We start from the raw sequence: 26,313 nt of genomic DNA on the forward strand, positions 1-26,313 counted from the left end.
TGCACTGTCTGTGAACGTGCTGAGGAAGTGAAGAACTGGTGCTGAATCAATGTAAGTGGTGCTGAATCAGCCCTAGAGGAGTTCAGCACATTGCATCATCCTTTATGATCAAAGAAAGTGAGGGAAGCTAATGAGCAGCCAGCACTGCCATCATCCCACACACAGAAACCATCCTGCCATACACCACAGAGCACTACAGAATTGAGGCAGATACTAATCCATGGGAAACAAGAAGATTCTGCTCACCACAAGCAGCACTGTGATTAGTGGTAGCATCAGAAAAATCTGTGCCGGTGGATGAACCCCTACTTTATACAATTTCTTAAGTAGATTTCATAATTACCACTTAAATAAATAAACTGCTGTTCCGGGTTAGCCATATGAGTAAGGGAAAATACTTAAAAAATATTATGCAGGCCAGCCTCATTCCCGGGATTGCATTAAAATGCATGCTAACTTTGTTGACCACTTTTTTGTTCACCCACATTCAGCCCATTGCCAGCCAGTGGTTTTCTGCCCTACAGACTTCCCTTCCCAGGTTCTGAACAGACACTAGCAGCTCAGTGCCATCATTTTAACCCTCACAATTTTGTCCAAAATGTCTGTTGTGGCAGCAATGCAACAGCAAAATTAGGAAAAGGATCTCCCTTCCAAAGCAAGGCATCATTTTAGGCATCATCACACCCCACTAACTCCTGTTGCTGTGGGTAGTGCTTCTGCCCACAAAAAAGTCTGTGGGGCAATGGCAATGCACTGGCAGGAGGACCGGGGAAAGGAAAGAAATTTTCTGGGTGTTTGAAGGAGTAAAAGAAGTAAGTAAAAGGAGAAGTCAGTGGCTGGAAGGAGAAGCAGAGAGAGAGCATGGGATGTGGTGAGCAAGCCAGATTGGAATTAGAAGAGCTGGAAGCAAAGTTCAAGCTAAACAGCTCCTCAAGTTCTCCATGCAGAAGCTGGTGGGAGCTGGCTATTGGAGGTGTGGAGACCAATAAAAATCACAGAACGCAGCGATACAGATAAAATAGCAATCTAGAACTTCGTTTTAGAAAAATAATGGCCAAATACCTCTATTTTCAAAGGACTAAGCAATACTTCTGGTTGTATTTTTGCTTATCCACTTAACTAGTTCCCAGGAAAATCTATTCTTCTCATCTCCAGCATGTTCACTGGCACTTGTGGTCCAGTCATCAAGGGAAACTGGGAGCTGCATGTGGTTGGATTGTTCTTTATCTGATGCTAGCGATGCCAAAAGACAACTGCAAGGGGAGTCTCCATTTCCCACAGACTGGACCTAAAGTATGTGCTGAATAGCATGAGCTTCATATTAAGCTCTATCAATAATCTGAGTGGCAGACTTCAATGTCATGCCTGTCTCCTTGAATCCCCCCACAACCACAGAATCAGCTAAAAGCTTGGTGGCGTTTGAAAACTGGGAATTCACGTGGAAGAAAAGTGAAAACATTGTTTTCTAGGTAACATACTCTTGACTCCACCCTGATCACTGTTATTCTGCATTCCAGAAAGAAAGCCAAAGACTTTTCCCAGCTGAAATATACAAGATAAATTTTAACTCATGACTGGGTACAAAAACTCATGACTGGCCAAAATCTTAAGCCAGTGCCACAAAACAAAAATGCTGTTCCAAATAGACTTACAGTTACCAGACTCTGAATAAAAAACAATGGAACAATAAACTGTTGGATAGCAGCTAACAAGCACTCGGACAAACCTTCGCTCCCTGTGATACACCAGATAGGTGGCTACAGCTACAGCTATGGAAATAGCCGCTGCAAGCAGTGCAATAGCAAACCCCAGAAAACCTCCAGACATGTGCAAACACACAGCAAAGATTCTCCCAGGAATGAGACAGGCAGAAAAAGGAGTGAGAAAGAAAAATAAAGTCAAGAGTTGAAGCAACTTGCCCAAGAGCCAAGAATAAAATAAAGGTCTCCCAAGTCCCAACGTAAAGCCTTTTCCACTTTCCACCAGGACATTGCTGTTTGCTGCTTTTTACAATTCAGAAGTCCAGCCTGAGAGTGAATTTCTGAGAAAGGGCTAATTTTTGTTGTCTGTGACAAGCACCCAAAGCAATAGGCAATTCCACTTAAAGTGGGATTTGTCCTATTAACGCTTCCTGACCTGAGAATTTTTGTTAATGAGACCTGAGACTCCTCAGCTTGGAATAAGAAAATTAATCCACTTAAAGATTTTTAAATGGGATACATGGCAATTCCCTCCTGACAAGGAGGAGAAAAAATAGGAGACATTTCACTTCCCATAACCCATGGATCCTTAAGTATTACTGGATTCTCTCTAATCTCCAGCCATAACAAGCATGATTAATTGCAGTGGCGGGAACAGCAGGTCTTCCTCATCAAATCTCCTGCATGGCAACGTTTTGTTAGTGTGTGAGAATGCAGTGAAGTACCAGCTGTTGATAAAAGAGTGACTGTTCTTGTGCACATGTTCCAGCTGTGACCACACAATAAAGCTAAAACATATAAGAACCCATATTTTTGTCTATTCCCGCATATGTTTTGTGTGTAACTTCACTCATTGTCTCTGTATATGTACATATAATACCTTTTAACCTGGTTCTCTTCTGCACACAGCTGTATGATTTTAACTAACACCACAAACTGGAGAAGATTACTGCTGGAAGTATTTTTATATGCTTACCTTACCTATGGCTAGGAAAGGAAAAGAGAAAATATTAAAAGGCCTCATTTAACCAAATGTTTGATTTCAATCCTTCTGGTCAAGTCCTTAACAAGATTTCTTTGGCTCCAATGGACGCCCCGAGATGTGAATTCAGCATGGACTCTGTGCACCTCCTGAGAAATCATTTTATAATCTGCCCTATTTGAGAACTATCCCTTCTTCTGTGCCTCAATAGTGCCAAGGAAAGGAGGATTCTGCGACGGATAGACATCATTGCAGTGGAACATTTAGCAGACAGCTACTACTGCCATCATCAGAAGTGAGGAGAAGCTGGTACCTCAATCGGGATCTCACTTTCTGCCAGGCCCAGGCTCCTCCACACCACCTGAGCACCAGGTGATATAACTCTCTGACTATATCCCATTTGCCTCCTGTGGCCAATGAAGCCTGTGTCTTTGAATGAAAAGTGTCTGCTCCACATTAGCATGCTGGCATCATGACCTCCTCTCAGTGTGGTACATGGGAGTGCTCTTGGGGTAGATAAATATCATCACCAGAGAGCCATAATTGTCAACAGCAGCATTTGCTGTGTCAGTGCTGGTGCAGAGAGCCAGGAAAAGCAAAGAATAAGTAAGCAGAGGGAAGGATGGAGTAAGACACTTCAACCCTAGTGGGTGAAACCCATCTTGGCTTTCTGGCTACATCTACGCTGGTAAGCTTAACCAAGATATGGCACAGGTTTGAGTGCTATCTCATGGTCACCCTTACCATCAACTCCAAATAATGGTTCTGGCCACAGTGGAGGATTCATCCCAGTAGGCAGCTTTGACCCACCTCATTTCAAGGGAAGAGTTTAGCCATACATTTATGAGTCATGCTGTGATGATAGGCCCAGATCAGAGAACATACCTGACTCATTGTCTTTAGTAGCATAGCTGTAGCCAAGGGGTAAGAACACTGCATTGCTATCTACATTTCACTCGTAGCCTACATCTAAAATGGGGCTGAATGATTAGATCACTTGTTCTTTACAGAGCACACCATAAAAACAAAGCCCACACAATAATTGAATATCTGTTCTGGAAGCGTATTTGGGATGAATAACTTGCTTACGGAAGCATCAGACAGTCAGGTTCAGTTGCTGCATTGGCATCATTTGTGCTCTGGAGAGCTCCTACACCCCCCACTACATTGCATGTATGTCACACACCACATGTATGGCACGCAGCATTTCACTAGCAGCAACGGCTGGAACAGCCGGATGTTGCAGTCAGAGGTGCACTGAGAAGCTGACAAGGAGGAGGAAGTAGATTTTGCCTGTTTAAAGAGCCTACTAAATCAGTGCTAAACCCGTAAGTGCTCTTCTGTATCTCATATGCCTCCATGTGGTTTCAAAGAACGGATTTTCTTTTCTGTTTCAGAAATGAAAGCTTCAGTAATCAGCAAGCTATTATTTGAATAGGTACTTGATGAATTCCTGCAGCTGACTTTACGAATCTGTAATTTCCTCCTCGGTGGCTTTCATAAATGACAGTGAGACTGAAATGGGTAGGTACCCTTCCTTGGAGGTTATTAAAGTAAATATAGCATTAACTGGATTTGGTCCCAGTGGAAGTGTACTTTGATCTCCAGCCTAGGTAATACTTCTCTTCCTCTCTTCAGATGTTCTCTATCTGCTCTCTTTAGAAGTGACAATTGCAAGGCCATCAGTTATTTGAAAGGTCTGCCATGTCAGGATTTGAAAAGCAGACTCCAATGCAAAAGCTGTTCTTTCTGTGGCTGAAACTACACAACCCCCACAGCCTTTTATTACACTAAGCACTGGAGATTTTCAAGAAAAAATAAGCTAGACACCCTCAGTCCAGATACCCTTTATCTACTCTTTCCTGGAAAAGCAAGATTCATGACTCCAAACTGAGCACCAAGAAGAATGAAGCACTGACAAGGGATTCAAGGGTCTCGATTTCAAAGAGAGACGGTGTAATATCATGTCCTCAAAAATATTGGGTATTTGTAAGCTAACCTTCCTTAAAGACCAAATAATTTTCATTAAAGATAACCAGTGTTCAATTCTGGGTGTGAGGTTGATTGGAAGGTTAGGATTCAGTACCTCCCTACTTCTGTTCACAGACCATTCCCTCATGGACATCAAGTTTCCTTCATGCACTTTGTCTCATTGAGCCTCCTCTCAGTACTATCATACCACTTATGAGATCACAGCTTTCAAATCTTTCTTAACTCCATAAGTTCTTAAACCCCAAGTTCTCATAATGAAGGCAGCACAAAATCCTTCAGAAACCCATCACAGTATGCTGTGTCAGTCTCTCCCCAAGGCAGCAGTTCTGCCCCATTCCCTAAATATGGTGGAAGATCAAATTCACAGCATCACATATATGCAAACCAGCAGGCAGGCCAGTGGAAGCAGGACAACAATTCACAGAAGGACTTCTGTATCTCGTGAGTGTTTTACACAGGCCACCTAGAATCAGTGGAGATGCCTTCACAAACACTGAGTTCAGGAGCTTTCAGAAAATATGTCCCATTCACTGACCCAGTTGTCATTTAACAGCAGTCCTGTCTCCGAGTAAACAGGATTACTGCAATCTTCCACTTAAATCACTGGGTGAAAAATGGTTTCAAGCCACAGTTCAGAGGCCTATCAGGGAATATGATATGATGTTCAGCCAAATCACACGACATTAACACTCAGTTTGCGCCAGAAGGATGACATGTCACATGTGCACAGAAGGAAAAGTGACTTTTCCAAAACCTTCAGTGAAATTTTGTGTGCAGAATTTAGAATAATTACATTTTACAATGCTGCATCTCTGAGTGTCTCTGGCTGGCAACATATGATGTGAATTAACCAGTAGATTATGTCAGCATTACCAGATATTGTGCTAGCCATGGCCCCCTCCCTTTGAGGAAACTTTGTGTCATGAAACTCTTGACTTGCTCATTCAAACAGTGATAACTGCATAGCCATGTTACGTACCTGGGATCAGGAGTTGGAGTTTTCTCTTCATCCAGAAGGACTACAGGTGTAAGTCAAGAAGAATATCTGAATTTTTCCACATTAAGAGAAGAATGGTGACTTCCCACAAAGTACCTTGACAGCAGCCAGGTCGCGTGATGTGGCAAGGGCATTGCAAGTCAAGATGACCAGTTTTGCCTCTGAATTTCCATTTGCTACCTCCATTTATTTATCTGAATCTGTTCATTGCCTTAGAATTTAAGTTATTTGATATGTTTTACATTTTCTTCTTTCTGTATGGTGCCTTGCATATGGTGGGTGGGAGGGTCCATGTACTCCTAGGTTCAAATTATAACAGCATTATTATTCTTCAATGCCAATGGAGAACCCAGAAGAGAGGAGACACAGACCATGGGGATAATCTTTCTAGAAGGGAAAAATAGAAGCCCAGTCTTCATCTGGTGTAGACCTTCGTGACAACACTTACCCCAATGGTGCTACATGAACTTACCTCATCTGGCCTAGCCTGTGAAGGGTAACAGATCCTGCAAAGAAGACAGAAAGCTAAATCTGGAATGCATTTAGACAGCATTACAGAAAGGAGCTCAGCATAACTGAAATGTAATGAGCACTCCAGAAAACCAGCCCAACAGCATTGATTAATTGCACTGAGCCTTTTTTAAATGAGATCTTCAGAAAATCAGATCATCTCCAAATGGAGAGAAAACAACCAGCAATTAATAAAGCAGCCAAGACAGTAGTAAGCTAGCTTCTAAAAACTGTTGGCATTTGAAAGAATTATACATTAACTCTGGTTATTTAAGTGATTATTTTAACTGTGGCTCCCCATGGGCCTGATCCAAAGCTGATGAAGTCATCATCCGGAAACAAAGGCCTGTGGCTCTGTTCTGAAACCGGTAGGCCTTTGTGTGGTGTGCTCTGCTGTGTATAGGCCCCATAAATTACATCTGCATAGTTTTCTTATTAATAATGACATGAAACATTACCAAGGCTGAAGCTTAGAGGAAGAAAAAAAATGTTGCTCAAGGCCATTCAAGTGATACAGCAAGGCACAACAGGGTAAGACATAAGCCAACAAAAATTTAGGCTGAATCTCAGCAAAAAAAAATCATACAATAACATGTGTCAGACTGTTAAATATCCTTCCCAGACCAGTTAGAAAAATTCCCCTAAGTATTCAGGACCAGGTTAGACAAGAAACTTGCCATTATGCTGCAGACAACGATTCTCCTTGACGGAGTATGTGTCCTGAAGATCTGCTTTCAAACTTTGGTGAGGCAGGTATATATAACCCATCTCCCTCAAGAGAAAGATGGTCCCTCAAGAGAAACACACACCTTCTCCAAAGACTTATGTCACCTCTAATTTTGTAGGCCAGTTCCAAGAACTTGCCTGCCCTGCATACAAACATACAGCCCAGAGATGTCACTCTGCTGCTGACCCAAGCTGCTGTGCCTTTGGTGTCATGCGGTGTTGAGAGCTCTGAGAAGCTCTGCACTTGCCTTACTGCTATGTCCACACATCATTAGTTCATTAGCTTATGTTCCATGCTGGGACAATAAAGCCTTACAACCTCTTCCAGTACTACTAACATATCGCAAGCCAATGTTGGCACCCAAGCAGCACATTCCGCTTCGCTGGTGTACTGGTTGTGGCTGGAGTAGAGTTTATTTTCTTCATAGCAGCTCATATCTCCTTCTCTGGAGATTTTCAAGACCTGCCTTGATGCAGTCCTGAGTAATGTGCTCTAGTCAATCCTGCTTTAGCAGGGGAGTTGGACTAGATAATCTCTAGAGGTCCCTTCCAACTCTGACAATTCCGTGATTCCGTGATATGGTGCTATGTTTTGGATTTGTGACCAAAACAGTGTTGATGACACACTCATGCTTTAGTTATTGCTGAAGAGTGTTTACACAGCATCAAGGCCTTTTCTGCTTCTCATGCTGCCCTGCCAATGGGTAGGCTGGGAGTGCACAAGAAGACAGGGTGGAACACAGCTGGGACAGCTGACTCCAACTGACAAAAGGAATATCCCATACCATGTGACATTGTGCTCAGCAATAAAAGCTGGGGTTAGAGAGAGAAAAAGGGGAGGGTGAGAAGGAGAAAGAAGGGAAGTTTAAAGGGATGTTGTTTGTCTTCCCAAGTACCCGTTACACGTGATGAAGCCTTGCTTTCCTAGAAATGGCTAAACATCTGCCTGCTGATGGGAAGCAGTGAACAAACTCCTTATTTTTCTTCACTTGCAGGTGCAGCTTTTGCTTTACCTATTAAACTTCTTTATCTCAACCCATGAGTTTTCTCACTTTTACCTTTCTGATTCTCTCTCCCATCTCACTGGGGAAAGAGTGAGCTGTGTAGGGTATAGTTGTCTACCAGGGTTTAAAACCCAACAGCTGATTACTCTAGTCTGATCCAGACAGGGTGTATTTGCACCCAAGAGCAGAGTCGCCAACAGCGTCTCTAATGAACCTTACTGGAAGTGAAAGAATAGAGTGAAATTTGTCTTCTGGGAGAAAACAAGTTTTAAACTAAAAAGCAGATTACAAATTTCAAACACGTGACAAGCTTTGTGAGGAAATGAAAGCTTGGTAATAACCATCAATACAGTGGGTAGAAACTTGTATGTCATGCTGACACAGCATATTGCAAAAGAGACAACACAACACGGTAACACAGGGATGCCTTTTGAGGCCACTTCCATGCTTATTCATGCATCATTGAGGCCATATTTCCTGTATTAGGCACATAACTGTTGGGTTTATGCCTGCTCTCCTTCTGTGGTTACAGGAAAGAGGCACCTTCATAAGGAAAGTCATGTGACATGAATCAATGAAGACTACCGTCACGCTCCCTTGACTTATAGATTGATTTAAGTTGCTATCTGAGGCATTACATCAGTCATTTCAAGTTAGGTGGTCAAAAGCAGACCATGCAGACCTGAAGGGCTGTTTTAGACACCCAAGCTGATGAGTTCAAGAGAAAGAACTGCCCTCAGACCACTGTCATGTCCTAAATATCTGTTCATCAAAGTGAAGAAGCACTCATGACAATTATATTAGGAACCTGCCATCCTGGACTCTCCAAAAATGGCCACTGATGGACTGATGGGCTACAAAATGTAGGACCCACAGTTACAGGATGTGCAAGTGCTTTGGACTTCAGGCCTATCAAGAGGATCTCTCTGCTGAGGGACACCACAGCTTCTTCTACCTTCAGAGCAATGGAGACTAATCCAGTCTTCCATGTCTCGCGGGCAAATTGTGGCAGTGATTACTTCCTCCCATTCCCCATTTGCAGCTTACACAGACCCCTACTTGATTTGGTTTGGGCAGGTTTGCTAAAATATTGCTCTGTGATTTCTAGCTCATGCTCTGTATTCCATAAGCAGAGTCTACCCTAAACAACCAGCTTATTCTGCTTTTCCTCCCTGGAGTCACTCTGTGGGTATATGAGGGTCTTACAGCTACAAAATGTATCATTAAAATGCAGTATCCCATAATCATGCCAGCAGTAAGTGAAATTATGATACACGACTGTTGAAAAGACTCAGAGCTTCATCTCACTACATTGGGTGGGAATTAATTCAAAGAATGTAAGCAATCAACATGTGGTATTGTTCTAATAAATACTCAAAATGACAACCATAAGGCCTGGCCAATGCAAGAAAAGCAAACGTCCATAGAAATTTTCTGTGGTAAGCACTCTCAGCACTTAACATATCCCTAGAGGCTACTCTTGTCATTACTTGGTGTTCCAGTTATTCTGAGTTTTTCCACTTCTATACACTTCTTCACCAAAGCCCTATGAACCCATCTACCCACTGCACAACTAAAGGGATGTCTAAGGGATAGTTACCCTCCAGAGTACAATATGGGAGCAGCACTGTGGTTTTGCTCCTGTTAGAGCACAGGTATTTTGCAGACAAATGTTCCTGGTTGTGTAGGATTTGAACTAAGCATTTCCCAGTCTGTTTTGTTCCAGTGATACATGGCTACTGAATTCCCCTTGCTTTGAAAGAGAACTTATCAACCATCTTCATTTTTCACTGTCTGTGGCAGCAACACTTGTAGAAAACTTGCAACAAAAGGCCATAGGGATAACTTCTAAGCTATTCCCCAAACTTGGGAACAGCAGCATGTAATGCAGTCACACAGAGAAATAAAAGGGTGGTCAGTTATATAAATATTGAAAATCTGAAGTTGTTTTTCAAAGGTACGTCAATTAATATTAATTGAACACAAAGAGGGATAGTCTACAAGTTTAAACATCAGTGTGAAACTTGGGAGACTTGGAGGAATATCTGCAAATAGCAAGTCTAAGCACAAGAAATCCAACTCATCTGCAATCAAACAAGCAAAAAAGACCTCAGATAGGGCTCTCTCCCAGCTTTTTACACCGGTTTCATATGGGAAGTGAGAGTTTCACTGGAAATCACAAAAAGAGTGATCGAAAAGGAAGGCACTGTGGATCCAATTTTCTATCTACTTATAGAAGTGTGATTCAAGACATCTCTGCTGAAGTGTCTGCAAGTGCAGTGGTGTGGCAACAGCAAGAAAAAGAGCAGATCAAAACATTGTTTTTTATCTGAAATATTCATGCTTTCAGCTTACCATGATACAGACCAAGGGCAGATACAACCTTGTTCCAAGCTTTTTTCACAGAGTGTGTTCTAGGAGAAGGAGAAAAGCTATTATCTTAATTTCATAAATCAGGAACTAAAGTTTAGAGATGCAGTCTCAAAGATATATCTGTGCTTAAAATGTCTGATACAGATGCCAGTCATAGGATGAGGATAATCAATCCAGTGAGCCCTCACATTCAGGATAAACCATTCTATAATTAGACAAAACTTACTGTTAACACAGAGGAAATAGAGCACAGCAATGGTATCGAGAATAGCAGTAATAGGAGCTATAACAATTATAGATGTACCTTTCTGTGCCTGGAAATAACTGTAGCTTTGCCATAATATTCAAATTTGCAAAATTCAAGGGGAGTCTCAGTAGCCCAGCTCTAAAGGCAAGGTTCTCCTTGGGATCACAAATTCCAAATATTTTAGAAAATCAAACTTATTTTCCAAATGTGTCTGAACTAAAAAATGTTTCTCAGTCTTTTTTTCTTGTGGATAATCTCCTGGTTCTACCCACACATCGTACTCTTAATTCTGCCGTGCAGTTTAGCTAAGGAGGCCACAGAGACTGCATTACATGGGGTGAAATGCTGAATATGAAATTCCTTTTTAGTTGTGGGGAAAAGACAAGGACTTTGCCCTATTGGTGTTGTGGCCTTGGACTTAGAATGAAGTTAGTTATTCTTGGTATGGCACATTTCCTTTTGTTTATCCCTCACAACCATTTAAAAATAGCTTTCTAAGACTCACAGAATCTCTCTATGTTAGTTATTTTAAAGCAGATGCTTCTTTACATAGAGCTGTTTTCTGTGGACGTATCATTGTCCTGGACATTCTCTCTAAATTTGTCTGTCTGCACAAAGGCAGCAATTCTGCCCCCAACACTGTTTATGACTGGGTGTTCATGGTTCAACCATGATGAAGACTTATCCTTCAGATCAGCTGTAAGAGCTTTTCTTTCACACTATGAACACAACAGCCTGCTCAGGACTAAGGATTTGAATCACAGATATTTGGAACAACAAAACATGTTCCAAAAAAATGGCTTTCATCTTTTGTCTGTCACAAAGCTACATTGCTCTGTGCAGTCCTGTGCAAATGAAGTCCTGAAGCAAAGTGTCATCTCTGGACTAAGGCTGGTCAGGACCTTTCACTATTCTCTTGGCCTGGGCAGATGCAACACCTGCATTCGTTACATGTAAATTAGCAGATGCTCTGGAAGCATACTTCAGATCATAAAAGACGGTGAGTTTTAGAAATGCTGAACACACAGTAAACAGTCCAGTAGATTATGAAGAATCTGGCTTAACTACTTCATCCTATGAATATGTTCATACTTGTTAACCTAAGCAAGCACCTGTTTGACTTGGATGTCTTCAGATAAACCTTGAGCATGATAAAGTTCATGCTGGACTACTCAGAGAGCAAACTTAGACCATGACTAGATTAGACCAGACCATGACCATGTCCATCTTAGACCAGAAAAGATCATGACCATGACCAGCTTAGACTTAGGCCAGCTCTAAAAAGCAAACAACGAAAAAAAATATTTTCTGAGTAATGGACGTCAAAACCACAAGGAAATAGAGCTTAGATGTCACAAAAAGCTTTCTGACTTTAGGGTTACTGAAGCCCTGGAATAAACTAGAAAGCTAATTATACTCTCCTACAGTGCAGGGAAAGTCATGGCTTTAGTGGATCTCAGTGAAAACAAAACCAACAACAAAAATTGAACTCCAGAAGCAACTAATCACACTCTGGGATAGTGTCTGACAATACCTCATTTAAATCTAACCTTTGGACTACCTGAAACCACAGAATCCCACATCTGGTCCTTAATGGAAGCACTGAGGCTCCTACTGGTGCAGTCACACCACAGTAATTAACACCTGAATGTTTGCAGTAGGCACCCATGTCTCCCTACACCAAGGTTACTGCTGCACAGGTCACTGGAGAAACAGGAAACAAATAATCTAAACAAATTCCATTTAATTTTATGATTCCCAGTTGATGTGTATATTTGGGGTCCAAGCGCATTCTTCTTTCAGGTGTGTTCTGTCTCCGGGATCCAACTGAGTCTTTGAAGCAAGTGGAGACCTTACCTTTTCCTTGTTTTTCCTTTCCCCTATCCCTGTCTGTTAAGTATTACCCCATGACCTTTCACCGATTGGCTTCAATTAAGGCCATGGATTTCCTCTTCCTGAACCAAAGTCAGGTTACAGTGCAAGAATAATAAAGGCGAAACGAATGTGTTGCAGTCACCCATGTACAGTCCCCAGAGAGCATTTGGAGTAAAACTTTGCTTGGGACTCCCACATCTCAAGATCCTCAAGACATAACTTTGCTGGGAGCTTTTTGAAACCTCCAGTACTTCTCTACAGGGACGTTTCTTGGGTCTTTTTTCTTTTTCTTTTTAATTTTTTTTATTGAAAAGACAATTCAAATGGGGGAACTACAAGGAAAGACTTATTCTTATTGGTTTTGCCTAAGCTTGAGCAAGACTGGCCAAATTTTGGACCCTTTGGTTAATCAGAAGTTTTACAACATATGCCCTGTACATTGTTAGCATCACAGGGGATTAGTTGGATTTCAGTAATGCCAAGAAGACCTAGGTAGGATCAGAGACCTGGATCAGCTGTCAGCTGCTATAAAAAATTAATCAAAATTATTTTCCATTAGAAAATGCTCTTTCACTGCAAATTATTGTTCACAAAATGTGCCAGCTTTTATTAACTTACTACAAAAATACATTTCCCTGAAACAAAAGGTTTCTTATTTGGAAGACTGTTTGGTTTATTCTAGGTTCTATTTTATTATGATGTGGGGGCTATATTTTGTTGTTGCTGTTGATATACCAACTTTTCATTTCAAATGAGGTTTTGTTTTGCTTTCTTTTTCATTATTATTGTAGTCACATTGTTACTAGCAGCATGTATCTTGTGGCATGCCATAGTATTCATCCCTAATAAGAAAAACCTTTGGACCATGGCAATTTATGCAGAGAAAATGCTCATCCACTGAAATGTATGTCAAGACTAAAATTTGATAAGTACATTTAGCTTGTAGTTCTCAAAACAAACCCTGCTCACTTTTTAGCACCAGAAATCAACTTATATGATTCCACATACCACTAAGAGATGTACGTGTATGAACCTAAGTGTCTTTTATAAAAGTTTCCTTCAGTGATTCAGAAAGCAGCTGCACATAAAGGCTCTCAGTCATTCTTTATTTAAGTGCCACTCGCAGTATACCTTTAATATGAAGAAGGTAAGTTTACAGCATAAAACATCACCATACAGACTTCCTGCAACACTGAAGGCTGACCCAAGCATCACATTTCAGGGCTGAGGGCTAAAGGATTTCATTCATTCTCAAAAGACCATTGCTCCTTCTAACTGGAGGGCAGCAAAGTTTATTCAACTTTCTCAAGTTGAAAGGCACGAGACATCACAAGCGTCAGTCTGCATCTGACAACTACTGACATAACCAAAAGCCCTCTTGAAAGCAAATCAAACAAATGATGGTTATTTGGAAAAGTGATTTAACTTAATCTTGCTCCACTGTAAAAACTGGATTATGTCCAAGTTGCTGGGGCTATGGTGAGTTCCACAATCCCTCTTTTATGGGGCACAATCAACTTATCAAAAATGATCCCAACTAATTATTTATAATACTGCTTTCAGATGGTGTTGGTTTTCCCCAGATTTGAAACCCAGCCAACACCCATATTGCTTCCGTCTACCACCAGGCTTCCTCTGCAGAGGGGTTTTCATGCGCTTTTGAATGGAGGAGACGAAGCAGCTTCTCATGAACTCAGGAAAGGCTAGCGTGTTTTTAGAACATCAGTCTGCTCCACTTTAAACATTTCATCCAAGAAAATTTAAAGTCTGTCATGAAATTTATGATGTCCTGCTGGACAAATGTTTTCCTTTACTTCATAAGGCACCGGCTACTGTAATATAACTAAGTGGAAATTGCTTTCCAGAGGAACATGTAGAGATTTATCAGAGATACCTCATTTAATCACATTCCAGCGAGCCAAGGTCAGTCACTCATCTTTGGTGGAGGGGAGGGTGGGGGTTAAATTGTAACTTAATCCATTATGAGGGCTGTTGTTAAAGACTTTTTGACAATGAAGTATCTGCCTCATACCCTTAACAGGAAATTATGAAAATATTTATATCAGCTTTACATGCACCTTGTAAGCATCAGGGCAATTGAAAAATTCAGTGACAACAAAGTGCTGAATAGGTACAACTCTTATTGGTTCCCAAGGAGCATGCATAACTGGGAACTGCTGTAAAAATCTTCTTTTCTGTTACACATGCAGTCCGACGATGCGGCAAACAACTGTACAGATGAAGAAACTCAGGGACCCTGTGTAACCTCAAGTGACAAAGCTCTCTGCTGCAGAGGAGATCCTTGCACTGATTCATCTGACGGACACACTAACTGGCCAGTCTTTCCACATGCTGGCAGGCTGCAGAATGATCAAATGCTGAGATGTCCACATTAGCCGAGAATGCACTGCCAGGAAGGGCATGGGAGGGAAAGACAGGGGCCATTGCCCTTGAGTGTAAAGGTGGCAGCACTAATTGGGCATAAGGATGGGAAAAGCAGAGAGGGGAACAGTGTTTTGGTAGGGAAGTAGTCAAGCTTGTTATTAAGTTCAAATCTTTAATAGCCCACTAATTCATTTGAGTCTGCAGCCTGCTTTGTAATTGCTTTCAAAATCTCCATGTTCCTCTGCCTATTAGAGCAAGACCGACCTGCCAGAGCCACTCTTCCCAGCACACAAGCAAGGTCAGCAGTTTTATCAGTTCCCTCTGTAACATCAAATTTAAAAAATAGCAAGTTCACTGGCTCTGAGGACAAGAAGCACAGCACGATTTGCCTCTAAAATGGGAAACCCTCTCTTCCAAAAACAACTCAGCCTCATCTCGAAGGCCTGTTATGGAACGTGTCTGGCTGGGACACTGCCTCCGCCATGCCTGGGCATTGCTTGGACAACACCAGCAGGCACTGGCACAGCCTCTTCCAGGGAGCAGGCAGGCAAGATGGTCCTATACAGAGCTCAAATCCCAGTATAGGAGAGGCATACGGATGTGTCCCTGGAGGCTGGGATGTACTTGTGCTTCCCAGCGTAGGGAATAGGCCTGGGTAGAGCTCCATGCCTGCAGCTAAACATCTCTCAGCTTCCAGCGAGACCAGATGTGTCTGTATCAACACAACGAGCACTGCCAGCACCCTTTTGGGGGTGCTAAGGGGGTTCGGCACAGCCCAGACATATGTTAGAGGGTCTGGAGTGCCACCTTCTGGTACGGTGACCCTGCATGTACCCAGTGTGAGCACAAAAGCAGCCAGACACGGGGGGCCACCATCCCCACCAACACCCCCAGCAAGCTCCTGCCCCTGTGCCTGCTCTGTCGGGTGCAAAGTCGCTCTCCAGCCCAAGGACCCCCTGCTGCCTGCGTGCAGAAATGACGCAGAGACCAAGACTCAGATGCTCCAGAACATTAATTACTTGCCTTGTCCGCTCAGGTTCACATCTTTGCCATAGGTATCAAAGCAGGCAACTTTGCAGTAAACTGTAGGAATTTTCCCACAAAAGAAAGCCAAACAGGACCCAAACCTCAAAGGTATTAAAAGGAGAGAACAACCATTCAAAATATTCAGGCTTTCCCATGGATTTCATAGGAAAGTGGCACAGTTCCATCTGTTTTCCGATCACCTTAACTGAAAGGCAATAGATACTCTGTGCAGATAATCCATTTGCAGAAACAAGCCCGTGATAAAAAGCTTTGTGCGCTGGGTGAACTCCTCAGCAACTTATTATCAGGAGCATTGACAGCTACCCACAGTATGTAATCATCTCCCTAATAATACTTCATCCAGCTACAATCCTAGCAATCTATACTTAATGTAATGTAACATGAATGATATGTACCACACACAGTTCCTGAAAGAATGGGAAAAAATGCACCACAGAGAAAGATGAGCAACGATAAACAAAATGTCCTTATGGACATTTCCTGGAACACTCCCTTCATCTGGGGGGAGTGTGGAACAAACCAGACACTAAGTAGCATGTACAATTTCAGTTGCCTGATCCTAAGCAATTTTATGCCAACACCAAGATCCCTAGCATGATAAATTTTTATCTGCTTGTAGTGTAACAATTGGTTATCTGTGTATTGATGTGTCCTTCCTCTTCTCCCAAACTGTGTGTGCAGACTGGACCCTGAGGTCCTGGGCTTTCATGCCACATTCTGGGAGTTCAGATCTGTGGCAGAACTCGCTAAGGTTCACAGGAACCTGTTATTGGCACTTCCTACTACGACTGATGTACAGAAAGGATGACTAACAACAAAGGATGGATGCTGGAGGCTCTGTTTTGGTTCCTAAAGACACTCAGCTCACCTCTCAACTCTTCCACAACTGTGTTAAGCTGGGCAAGTCATTGAGGGTGGCATTTCTCTCATCTCATGTAGGATAGTAACATACTTTCCTGCTAGGCTCAACGCTGAAATGGTGACCCTCATGGTGATGTACAAGGTGGACCTGCCTCTTCTCATCACTGGCTGCTGGGAGGACCCACACAACCAGGTCATGGTAGAGCACCCCACTTGCAGGTATCTACAAAAAGGTGAGGTGAATGTCACCTTATGTATCCATTCCCAATCTATCTGGGAGGAAGAAACATCCCTTTTTTTATCTTTTCTAGGTGATTATAGATTTAGTGGAAGCAGGAGGGTCTCCAAGCACACACACAAATATAGAGGCACCCACAAGGGTAGAGTGGACGCCTCCCACTGTCAGAAAACAAATAACCAACGGCTTGTTCTTAACTTGCAAACTTTGGTCACAGCCCTTCATTACAATTAGTAGGTCTGAGTAGACTTGCAAGTGTCATGTAAGATTCTGTGTTTGACAAAGCCCAAGCTTTTTATTTGGGGATATTAACTTGTGGAAACTATATCCTCCATTAGTTCACAGGAACTGATAAGAACAACCAGGGACATAAACCCTGTAAAATATAAATCCTGTACATCTTATCTCTCTTTTCAGGAACACAGAAACACTGCTACCTCTGCCCTGGCAGACTGTCCCCCTTCCAGATCTCCTCTAGAAAAGCCATGCTTGTAAAAATATTCCAACATCGGGTCCACGTCATATCTTGCCTCTATGAAAACGCAGAAACCTTCACTAAAGGCCCAAACCTGCCAAATGCTGAAGGCCTTCATATCTCACTGACAGAAGGTCATACTCTGGGAAATGGCTAACACTTCCAGTGATGCTGTAAATTACCCCCTGCTGCCACTTCCCTTGCATCTTTTCAACACCTGCATCTTTATTCAGTCTTTGACAATCTTCCACTGCTCCCAGCTCCAGTAACAATCTCATCCCTCTCTCTCTCAGGTAACCAATTTTCTATGGGCTGTGACAACCTTTAGGAGGGAGCCCTTAAAAATTTAACAGCCAGCTACTGACATGCTTTGGATGGTCCTGTCAGCAAAATGGAGCGTACCCTGGGTCCTTTGTCCAGTTGCATCAGCTGGTCTAATGTCAGATATTGCCTGTCCTTGCAGATGGAGGAGAGACCTATTAATCTTAAAATAGCATTAATTTTAATAACTGGCTCCACAGTGTTACCCCAAATTTCTTACCCAGTAATAAAAGTTCATGAGATTTCAGCAGCACCTTTACTTACCAGCAATGTAAAGAACAGCTTTCTCTTAGTAGTTTGAGCTTCTGTGTTTTTATACTGCAAGCAACTATGCAAACACCAGCCCACCCTAGAGAAATTTGGGGAATATTGGAAACCTCACAGCCTTTCACAGCAGTTCAGCACAATACTATTTCACTCAACCCTTTCTGTCATTTGATACAGGGTAAATATTCAGTGTTCAGTGGCCTCCACATACACATTTCCACCTGTGTGGCAGGCCGGTGCTCGCCTGCTGGTTTGTAACGTAAAACATGTGGGAATACTGAAAATCTCAAGAGGTCTGTCTTACACTTCCTGATATTTATTTACCTTGCTGTGTTCAGTTTGTTTTTCCATTTATATTTAGCACAGATAAAAGCTGGGCAACCAAGCTCATATGTCTTAGTGAAATAATGGGAAGAGCTAGGTACGAAAGCCATCAAAAGGCAGGATGAGGCACCTCCACCCCACAAACAAAGGATAAAACTTTAAGCCAGCTTTGAACCATAATGCGTACAATCAAGTGCTTTTTTCCAAGCCTCCATAAGCAGGTGAAAATCTCTCACGAATTCACTCCTCACAGGTTGAATAGGTTTGTTATTTTCAGTCAAAGTGTGGGGAATGGCATGATTAGAAGATCGCTTTGATCACACCATGCAAAATCCTGCTCTTGGGGCTGGGCAATTACAGGGCGCCCCTTGCAGAGGACACAAGGCAAAGCTACCTGCAAGCCCATCATCTGTTCATTCAGAGCCAAGATCAGGCCAAGCTCCAGTTCGATGTGTCCAAAAGGAGTTTGACGGGATTATTAAAAGGCCTTTGTTTGTCTTTGCCTAATCCGGGTGCTCATTATTTCACAGCTCTATCCACATGTAAAGCCATGCTGCCTTCCACCATGCTCTGTCTCCTCCACCCTACAAACACCGGCCCCAGGTGGTGAACAGACTTGGGATGAAAATGTTGGAGGTTTTGAAAAGAAACACAGCAGAAGGCTGGACCTGTACATCCAAAAAGCATCTCAATGAGTTAGCATAGCTCCTGTTGTAAGTCAACTGAACACATGCACCAGACTCACAGAGACACTTGCAAATATTGTAAGTATATAAAACTTTACTATGAAGGATACAAATAAAATAAAAAATAAAATAATAAAATAATAATAATAAAAAAAAAAAACCAAACCCAAAACTGAAGCACAAGTCAGCTAACTCTTTAGAAAATCTCTAAAAATACTGGAATGGCATTAAAAAATAGAGCGAGGGAGTAAAAGGAAAGGCATTTCTCAAGAATGTAATGGTTAGAGATACCACCTTAATGCTCCCAGACACTGTCCCACAAACAAACAAAATATGAAGACAATGTTTGATTTAATTCCACTGTTGCAACAATGAAGCTTTGGAACCATGTGTTCATCACCCCAAAATAAGCTCAGTGGTTTGGCAGCACTTCAATTCTGCAGCCATAAATGTAAATGCAAACACATATTTGTGTAAGGATGATAGATAAGAGGCACTTATTTTGGGGACATAACGTGTGAGTATCCATCAGGAGTTGATGCCATCTCGTGACACTGTAGGTCTCTCCCATGATTATAAATCATCCTGCAATGGCTCAGCCAACCCGCCCAGGGGAAAAGCAAATCTGGCTGTCAGTGAGACTGCAGATTGGATCAAAGCCTGGGGTTGCCACAAGCCCCTCGTTTTCAGTACTCCAGCCTAACCATCTCCTGGGCACATGCAGGAGTGGGTGTAATCATGAAGGAGATGGATCCAAGAAAACCACAACAGGGTCTGCTGATCAGAAAGGGGGACAACAGTCCCCACAGTGATGTTTAGTCTGGTGTACACCATTTTGTGATGTACTTCTACCATGACAAAAATTAACTGAATTTTTTTAAAGTGCAGTTTTGTGCATTGGCTACAGGCCATAATCATCTCATGAACAGCTTCTTTTTATCTTGTTACTATTTCTTTACATAAGAGCAGGAGTATAAGACTTTAATTAGAGAGGGGCTTTGTTAGACAAGGCACATGGTGGGCACACAGTGAAGGACTACCACAAGAAACTTATAGCCAAACATGGGACACTATGGAGTGTGACAAACCCCAGCAGCAGCGATGGGGACAGGGAACTGCTATGATAACACAGCATGCCCAGAATTAACTATGCACATAGCACAGTGACTTTCCTTCACTTTCCTTCACTTTTCCCAGGGAAGATGGGGACAAACTTTTTTAGTAGGGCCTGTTGCCATAGGGTTGGTTTAAAACTAAAAGAGGGAAGATTTAAACTAGATATAAAGACAATTTTTTTTATGATGAAGGTGCTGAAACACTGTCGCAGGTTGCCCAGAGAGGTGGTAGATGCCCCATCCCTGGAAACAGTCAAGGTCAGATTGGTCGGGGCTCTGAGCAACCTGATCATGTTTAAGACATCTCTGCTCATTGCAGGGGGTGGTTGGACTAGATGACCTTTCAAGGTCCTTCCAACCCAAACTATTCTATGATTCTATGGTTGTTTCTACCCTTAAGGCCTGTGCATCCATGGGCAGATTTGCCCACTAACTTCAGTTTCACTTTGAGCTTTTTTGGTCAAGATATTCAGTACTTCTGCTTTTGACAATGGTCACACACAAAGACATGACCCACCTGCAGTGAGCTGGAAGTATTTTTTGATAGGGTATTTAGTCTGAGGTCATTCCTGCTCCAGCTGTCACCAAAGGTAGTTTTATGATGTTTCACAAACAGAGCAGAATGGGGCTTTTTACAAGGTGTGTGTAGGCTTTCCGTCAAACCCTGACTGTGGCATTCCTTTACCTGGGGCAGGGGAGAAACGTGCTAAACCATATAACACTATGGTAAATTAGAGATCTGACTGTTCCTTCCATGCAAGGTAAAGTGCAGTCAACGGCTTTCTGTGGTGGGCAGAGACCCCACTGCTCTCAGCTCCCCCAGTACTTTTGCTCTCTTCCCCAAGGAACAACACACCACACTTGCGCAGTAGCATAGGAAAGCAGGAATTTGGGAGGTTTGATCCCTGCTCCTCTCCTCACCTTCTAAGCGAATGGGCAATTCAGCATGACTCTTTCAGGTCGGGTACATGACTTCTTTCTGTGCCCAACAAATGTGCAGCAGGCCACCATGAAGGAGTATGGACATGCCGTAGGAGTCAATAGACAATGTGGTGACTATCTATAGTGACTACTGGCAAGACTTGTATACACAGGCTCTAATTTCTAGGTACAATGGTCTAACTCCAGGAAATCTAGTTCAAGGAATAATCTCATGTTCATAGGCTCATCTGGCAGCAACCACTGTGCTGGAATAGGATGTCACTCCTGGGCTCCTCCTACACATTTGCTATGAGATGGATTCATGATTGCACATGTCACCAGAGAAAAGGCTTTGTATGTCACCTACAGAAATGTTTTTCAGGAACTTGTTGTGTTGTCTCCTACCCAGCATGTACCAGCGTGAGCACACAGCAATGAGAAATTCTGCTCAAGCTGCAGGTCCATGCTTGCAAACCAGGGCTGGCATGGTGACTGCTCAGGGGAGCCTCATAAAGTGGAGTGAAGGATGGGGCTGTGGGGATTTGCTTCGAACCCCTGGGTCACGATACACTTGGCTCAAGTCAATGACTCACTCGAGTGAATGCTAAAGTCATTCATGATTTCTTTTTCTTAAACAATAAAAGTAACATTTTATGTGTCCAGAAAGGGTAATAAAAATGTAATGGACACTCTGTGAGCCTAAATCAAACCCCGTGAAGGCAATGCAAGGAGCTCTGTGGCTTCCACACACTTCCGATCATGCCTCCTTTACTTCAGTTTCTCTTCAAGGGACATTTCCATTTAGCATGGAGGGAAGATCTTTCTTTTTTAGCATTAGTCTCCACCTCTCCTTGAAGCAGTCTCATTTGCCACAGTGCTCTTTAAAACAAGAAAAAAAAAATTAATTCCTTCTTTTCATTTTAATGTAAAATGTAATAATATCTTACGTCTGGGCATCAAATACTGGACTAACATCACTAAGGGATTTTAGGAAAAAAGTCAGATCCAAACCTGTGGAAGGTAAGGATAACCCCGGGCCTGGAGAGAAGGGGAAAATTCTTTATCTTAATGACAGAAGGCTCTTCTAATCAGTAATATTTACAAGATTTTAAGTGTAGAATATTTTTACCTTTTTTGGGGATGTCACATACAAAAAAATCCCACAGAATTAAAAAAAAAGGAACATTAAAGGCTCATGAGTACAATCAGGTCTGAATGAGTTATCCAAATAATTGCTATTTATACCCTTTGTTAAGGCTGTTAGTAAGCGCGTGGGGCCAAGGCCTTGTTTACTGTAAATAGGAAAGTTCTGCAGCAGTCTGAGATGCCCCTGACTAGCACATTCGTGCCAGAGATGCCTTAGCCAAGCTCCTTGCATACATGACTATAATTTTTCAGCCAACCTATCCATTCAGAAAAAAAGGAAAACGTCTTTTTGTAAACACCACCCCATATCTAGCTGTTGATTTCTAAAAGGAATAAGGTACAGAAATGCCTGAGAAAAAATATAATTTTGAGTCTTATGCCCTTCAACTTGGAGTGGAGATGCTAAATTCATAATTGAGCAGTACTGGATGCTACCAACACACTTCTCTATTCAGTCTTATCTTGCTACAATGCAGGTATTTTCAAGCAGGGCTGGAATTTCACAAAGACTTCTGCAACGGTGTGAAGCAGTCATTAATATTTAACAAATTATAATGATAGTGAGGGGCCTGCAGCCTGCTTAGGAAATGCTTCTTGGCCAACAGGGTAGAGTAAGGGATCCACTTCCAAAATGTGGATTTGTCAGGATATGGTTGTTTACACACCTACTGAAGAATTTCTCTTACAACTTTCTCTTCTGGCTCTGAAAAGACATAGTGTTGGTTAGCTGTTCTTAATTTATCAACTACTCTTTGTACTATATTTCTTATTCATCTAGGTCAAGGCAATCTTGGGTTAACAAATTTATAATTAAAATGTAACGTCAACATATATAATTAGGATCAACCTAAGCATCCGACCCAGCCTTGAATCCATGACTCTGGCTGGCAGCCTTCGAAAGGATTATTCCCTTTTCTTCTGGAGATGTCTCATTTTTTTTCTTCAAAGCTGGGTTTTAGCAGGGCAGCTTTCCAGTCTGTGCGGCTTCCCTTCCAGACCATTTTCAAAACAGCCCTTTAGTCCCTTGCTCTGTGGTTTCTTTCACATTCGAGACAAGCGCTGTTCTAAAACCCTCATGTTAGAATCTGGGATTAAAAATAGCCGCCGCAGACTGGTTAGCATGAAGCAGCCATTCACAGAGCACAATAGCCGCCGCCACAGCCCCACGCCAAGTCCTCAACCCGCGCGGAGGGGCACAGCCCCACCAACAGGCACGGTGCTGGGCTGGTGCCTCTCCCAGACCATCTCAGCCCTTTTGTCTCTCCCCATCTGACAGCCTTGCAAAGCTGGCAGAGGACGGATGCTCTTCCAGAGGGGTGCCACAGCACTCTCGGAAACCTCACCAAGGCTTGTGTTCGATAGCCGCTAGCAAATTTCTAGGTTAAGCTCCTCAAGCCAGCATTAAACATTGGCTTGCAATAGACATAATCTGATACCGCAGTGTGTTTCACAAGATCCCTGTGAAACTCTGCAACATAACATTACACAGGAATATTTCCAGCAAATGTAGAGAAACATCTATAATTACTAAGAGCTGATATACAAAAGAACAAAATTCTTTTTTCCAGATTGGCCATAAATATCAGTTTGAGGCTGCAAAGCTTTTAACACACCTTAAACCCTTCAATTTTCCTAACAGAACTGTTTCGGAGCAATCATTTCCCTATTTATGCCCCATGCACGTCCCAGCTCTTTATAGCTATGGCTCATCTATATACTTCTTACCCCTTGCCCTGGCCAGGGCTCACCCCTTTCACTACATTACCTCTCCCACCCTAACCTGCCTCTTCCCTCTACTCCAAAAATCATTAACTCTTTAGTAGCCCTCAGTCTCCTGATCTGAGACTCTGTTACCATGATTTGTGGAGTTTAAAACAGGCATATCACTCTGCCCAACCACAATAAAATAATTTTAGAGTCATTTCGCACATGAGCCAAAGCAAGAGCAAGAAGTCCAGTTGAGCTAAAAGGTGAAGCTGGAAGACCATCCAGTCCTTCAGTTGGTAAGGCCTTACCACTCGCTTCTGTAAATGCAAGAACAAATCCCAGGTTTTATGTAAATCCTTAATCCAGCCTTCTTGTCAAAGCACAGCTATCGATAAAGTTATGTCAGGTGTGCCTGACTTCAAAATCTTCAAGGATGATGACTCCCTGGGTCCCTGCTCCATTGCTGCACTGCCCTCCTGGTGAAGAAGTTTTTGCTCATACCCAATTTGAACTTCCCCAGAGAGAGTTTTGGGCGTTTCCCACCAGTATTCCTTCTGCTCTATCAGAGAGCAGTTTGGATCCATGGTCCCTGTACCTACCCATTGAGCAGTTGTGGGCTGCTAGCTGACCACCCTGAACCCACCTCTTCACCAGCATAAACAACCCCAACTCTCATGGGTCCCAGTGTCTCCTCGAGGTCTCTGTCCACCTCGGGAGTTCTGCTCTAGAGCCTCTCCAGTTCATCCACAACTCTCTTGAACTGGGGAGCCCACAGCTGGGTGTCCAGTGCTGAACAAAGGCGAACATAGATTCCCATTGATCTGCTGGCCACATTACCTCTGCTGGAGCCCAGTGGGCAGTTTGCAGTGTTTTCTGTATGAGTGCATTTTTGGGTAATATATTCAGCCTACTGTGCATCACAGCCCTGGGTCCTTTCTCTCAGGGTGGCTTTTCAGCCAGTGAGGTCAGCTGGTGCGGGGGTTTATCCTGCTCCACGTGCAGAGCCTCTGTTGAACTTTATGAGGTTTCTGTCAAGCCAATCCTCAAAATCCTTCACATTCCTTTTGAATCAAGTCTTTTCCATTTAGCACATCAATCCCTCTTTTCAGTGCTATCTCCATATTTGCTGAGAGTGTGCTAGGTCTCCTCACGCAGAGCTGAAAATACAACCAGTGTCAGATTCAGTATGAACCCCTAAGCTACTATTGTCAATCCCTGAGGTACTTGACTTCTTACTCACCAAATGGACTTTGAGCCATTGATTAACACCATTTGAGCCTGGTGGCCCACACCATTTTTAAACCATCTAACGGTCCATTTTTACAGCCGGAAACAGGTAGACCCTGTTTTCCCTTAGCCTTGTTCTCCCTGCAGCTCTTCTTCCAGGCAGAGCAAAAGAGGGTTTTCAGTAATTTGATGGTATGCATTTTAATCAAAATTACTATTTCCCATAATCCCAGAATTGAAGAATTTTAAAGATAAGAGCATGGTGAAAATTGATGCTTTTGTCACTGCATTAAGTTGCATCCACTGAGGTCGTCTTGGAAGCTTTGACTAAAGCTAGGAAACATCTTTTACATCTTACATAGAGAAGGGAGTTGGCAACGCAGAGACGAAGAAGAGCCAATCCTCCTGGCCCCACAAGCTACACAGCAATAGCTTCATATGGCTAGGAGCCATCAGGCACAAACCACCATACACAGCCCCATAGAAGTCAAATCTCTGGGAGGAGGTCATAGGCAGGAGGCACCAGGACCTCATCAGAGACCCACCAATCCGTTACAGAGCAGAACTGGCTTCCAGCTGGCTTCCAGAGAGAGCTGGCAGCATCTCCCTTCAGTTAAGCAATTTTCTGATTTCGTTGTTGAAGTCTTTGTAACTAATAGCTCCGTTCACTCAACTTCACTTTTACAATGGGATAATAAATTTCTGGGGGAAAAGCCATGCATTTCAGTCTCCACTGCACTAAACATAAAAATAAAATAACAGTGCGTGACTGCTCTTTAGTGGCTTTTAAATTCTCAGGAAATGAGCTCTCCATGAGCAGGTAAGGTGGGGGGTTTTTGATGACAACTTATGAATCAGACAACACACAAGGGAAGAAAAAGGAGAGAGAGAAAAATATCCTCCTAATCTGTTCTCAAACAGATTGTCAAAATGTGCTCCTGCTGAGGCCAATTATTTTAAAATTTAAATGACTGGGCACAAATCTGGTTCCAGTGTGAACTGACAGCATGTGAACCCCTGTGAGCTGAAACACAGGTACAAGGAAAAAGAACTGTGTATCTCCCACAGCCACTGTCCAGGTGAGAACAAAGGAGTCAGCAGGATGAGTCTTTGTACCTTCTTCTGCTCACACAAACAAGCTTCCAAAAAGCAAATTCCAAAAAGGCAGTTAGTTATAGTAGACATCG

Source organism: Numenius arquata, chromosome 3 (genome assembly GCF_964106895.1).
Source record: "Numenius arquata chromosome 3, bNumArq3.hap1.1, whole genome shotgun sequence".
Lineage (NCBI taxonomy): Eukaryota > Metazoa > Chordata > Aves > Charadriiformes > Scolopacidae > Numenius > Numenius arquata.